The following is a 4,432-nucleotide window of genomic DNA, read 5'->3' as shown; positions in this document are numbered from 1 at the left end:
GTGACTGCCTTATTTCACTCAGCATGAGGTTCTCAACTTTCATCCATGTTGTGGCGTGTGTCGGAATTTCCTTATTTTTTCTGGTTGAATAATATTCCATGTGTCATAATTGTTTCATCCTATCCGTAGAATATTTGTGTAAGGTGAGAGGAGTAAGAGGCTGATTATGTAATTTTCCCACCTCTCCCAACTGCTATGGGATATACTTGATACCTCGGATATAACTTTGTTTCTATTGCTAACAAAACTACAGAAAATCCAGAAGAAAAATCCCTTGTACAAAATGTTGTGAGGACCATAGGTTAAGTCACAGATTCTAACCTGGGGTCTGTGGAACCTTAATGAGTCCATGGTTGGACTCTGAGAAGTTTGTGGTCTACCGGAAACTGTATCCAAAACCGTGTGGTTTTGCTTGCTTTTGGGGAAAGAGTCCTTAGTTTTTAATCATCTTTTGAGAGAGTTTTTGACCCTGAATGCTAAACATCATTGGTCTAAACAATATTTCACTAAGGTTGAGCTGAGATATGGGATGAATTGGCATTGCTCCCTTCCATCTTATTACACAGCTCCAGGACACTGCAGTCCTACCACATAGGCGCTGACCCTGTACCTCCAACTTCTAGAGCACCAGCTCTCCAGAGGGACGTTGAAAGGGTAATGGATGCGGCTTTGCTTGGTCTCATTATTCCTCACAGACCCTAATAAATTATTTCTGCAAGGCCAGAAAACAATATGACACTCAAAATGTTTTTACTAGATTTAATTTCAAAATACTGCCATAATAAGAGGTAGAAAAGACACGCCCAGGTAGAAAAGCATGGTCCGAGATCTTGAGAAACATGCAATCATCGGAGAGAGGCAGGGTTTGGACACCATCAGGAAGCACTACCACTGAACAACACAGATACAAGCCAGATGTGTGGCCTAGGCCTGAATTTTCTAAAGGAATTTTCTTAGGGTCACAGCCTGTTAAAATGATTCTGCCCTGCAGAGAAAATTCCTCTTCATGCTAAGACCTAGGGAAAGTCTGGTTTCCAATACAAATTGGTATACTTTCACTTCTTTGACAAGGAAAACTATGTAAGTGACCGCATCTTCCTTTAAAACTTGGCCACCAGGAAGCTCAGCATCATATTTCTGGCTCAATAATGGCAACTATGTAAGTCCAAATGATCTCACATTTTTGTTTTATTGTCCAGTCTTCTCCCCTTCTCCCTGCTTGACCTTTAGTTTATGTTTTCTGTGTTCTGGATTGTATTTTTGAATTTACAGTTACCCCTTCGTCGTGTATTTCAGCTGCACGCTGTCGCAACTCCTTGTAGAATATTTGTGGTCTATGATAGAGACGATTAATGGGAGCTGGGGGAGTATGAGGATATCTACCACGCCGGGAATTTTCTGCTCCATCTGGATATACTCTAGATCCTTCCCCATCCTGCTGTGACTCTCCCCCACTGGGCAGGGGGCTAGCAGTGACTGTGTGCTTTTACCAAAATCCTACGCATAGCTCCTACACGCAGCCCCTCCACGTGCAGCTGCAGCTTTTTCTGAATGTTAATAACCGTGCCCTCCCCTGTCCCCTTTGGTGCCAGAGTGGCAGCAGCAACACCTTCCTACCCTTGCTGGCCCCGAGGTGTGTCCCCAGCCCCTCCTGGCTTATTTTAACAGTGTCCATACATGTATAAGGACTGGCTGTTCTGTCTCAGTGTTTCATTTGAGTCTTAGTTGGGGCCATGGCTGATGAGTCTATCAGCATGAGATGGAGTTTTGCCATTTCTCTCCACACAGTGTGCTCCAGTCACGCTGCTGTGTATTTCTGTGAAAGCACCAGTTCCCTCTCTCCTAGGAACCCTGGTATGAGCTCTTTCCTCCTCCTGAAACTCCCCTTCCTCCGCTCTCCCTCCTCCCTGTCCTTGTACGTGCGCAGGTTACTCAGCAGATGCGGCCACCCAGACTGGTCCCACTGAATTCTAATTCTTCATTTCTGAGTCTGTCTCCTCTAGTAAACTCCAAGTTCTTCAGAGCAGGGTTGTGTCAGATTATTTGTTGTGTTCCCACCAGCTGGTATTCAATTTTAAAAACCGCTGAATAGATGAAAGAATACAGGAGTGGGTAAAAAGCCCCTGGCCCTTCCATCGAGCAGCGCTATGTCCTGAGCCAGGACCAGCCACCATGTTCCTGCCCCAGAACTGCCTTGTTTTTTCCCCGTGGCTAGCTGGGTTGGCCGCAGTCCAGCGTGAGTATGGTGCTGTTGCACACAGGTAGGAGCACAGGTGGGGGTGACCCAAGGGAGTATATTTTAGAGGGAGTGAATGGAAGTGCAAGATGAGAAAGGGAGCAGAGGGCTCTGCATGCACCTCCCCAGACTGGAGCTTGGCTTGAGGATAACTGGAGCTCACTCAGGCTCAAAGAGCAAGATGATACCCCAAAAGTGAGCCAAGAGATGGTCGACTTGGAGATGAACATGAACTCAATGGGAGGGAGGTGGTTCCAGGACAGGCCGTGGGTTGAGGGCAGTGGCCACTGAGCACTGCGAAACAAGGAGCAAAATGACCATGGCTGTGACCCACAAAACCAACAGTTCTCACTCCTCTTGCTATCTCCCCAAAGCCTTCCCCATGCCCTGTGTAACCAGAACAACCTTAACCACTCTAAGATGTGAGATTATAGTAACACACTGCTTTTGAGTGAACTCAGTGTACATTAGTGACTAAGAATATGGTCTCTGCTATCCTAAAGACCTCCTTTCACATCTCCGTGTGGCCTTGGCCAGGTGACCCAAACTCTTCTAGATCCAGTGCCCTCATCTGCAAAGTGGGGACAATGGCCTAAGGTTGTTTGGAATATTGGTTGTTTATACATGTAGAATATGCAGCCTACTTCCTGGCACAGATCACAAATTCTACTATTTTTATTGTTAAGTTTAATTTCTAAGGTAACTGCCCCACAAGGGGAAATCAGCTCTGATACCCAGTAAACACAATTACAGAAGTTCTACTGAGTCCATCACCATCTTCCATATAAGAGGGGAAAAAAATCTGACAAGAGCTTAAAATGCTAAATCCTAAACACCATATGTACTGTTTTACTTTTTTAATAACAAAAGATTTCAGGTAGAATTCCTACCACCACTGGACCTAGGCTCAGCTATTTTCACAAGTTATCTTAACTCCTCAAAACAACCCTTTAAGTTAGTATAATTTCTCCCACTTTGAAGATGAGGTGACTGACACCTAGAAGGTTAGAACTTGTTGGGGATGACACAATGAGAAATGCTGGAATGGTGTAGAGCTGTTGGCTCTAAAGCCTAAGCCTGTCCTGCAGGGTCACTGTGTCCTCTCAAAGTGACATTTTCAGTGTTTCCAGCATGATCTAGATGCAGTTATTTCCAAGCACGTGAAACTCAATGACCATGTCTATTAGGAAACCCCTGTATATCTATGAAAAAGTTTGCTGCTTTGTGTAACTGATGAATTTCTAACTGCTAAATGATGACATCCACCTGCATGTACAGGCTGGTATTCTAAATGCTCCCTTTAAAGTTGAACATCTGCCCTCTTAGCCTACCTTTCCTGCACAAGCTCATGGCCCTCAGCATTCAGAGAAGGTCTGCGCCCTCACTGATGTTGCTGGCATTGGGTAATCGGCTTGCCAGGGAAGTTGGGACTCGCGCCCACTCCCTGAAACATCTCTAAAATTCTTGTCTCGATGCGTAATGTTTGGATGGTTTCTGAGCACCATCACCCGGTCTGCGTTACATCCTCCACACGTCCACAGACACTTTGAGAGTGGTGGAGCTGTGTGAAAAAAATAAAGCCGAGAAGCAATTGAGCAGTAATAGTTTCAGTCCTACACAAGTGCTATTTTGGTATCTTGGCCTTGTACCTGACAAATGAAGGAGAATTCTGAGTGGAAACATAGACGTCCATTAGTACGAGAAATCGGAGCGGGGGCGGCCATTGGGTTTCATGGATCCCAGCTCCTCATGCACTTGACCTTGTTCCCCGACAAGACAGGGTGCCAAGGATCTTCCCATATCCAGACCCAACTGCCTCTTTCATTTAGCTCGTCCTTAAAATGCCCCACAAGAAAACAAAGCCAAATTGTGACAGCATGCATTTTAAGGCCTACAAAATATACCCAAGTATTGTGATGTATGTACTCTTTTTTTTTTTTTAAGACAGAGTCTCACTCTGTCACCCATGCTGGGGTGCAGTGGTGCCATCTCAGCTCACTGCAACCTCCACTTCCCGGATCCAACTGATTCTCCTGTCTCAGCCTCTTGAGTAGATGGGATTACAGGCGTCCACCATCACACTCGGCTAATTTTTGTATTTTTAGTAGAGACAGGGTTTTGCCATATTGACCAGGCTGGTCTTGAACTCCTAGCCTCAAGTGATCCACCTGCCTCAGCTTCCCAAAGTGCTGGGAT

Source organism: Rhinopithecus roxellana, chromosome 21 (genome assembly GCF_007565055.1).
Source record: "Rhinopithecus roxellana isolate Shanxi Qingling chromosome 21, ASM756505v1, whole genome shotgun sequence".
Taxonomy (NCBI): domain Eukaryota; kingdom Metazoa; phylum Chordata; class Mammalia; order Primates; family Cercopithecidae; genus Rhinopithecus; species Rhinopithecus roxellana.
This window is presented reverse-complemented; position numbering follows the sequence as displayed.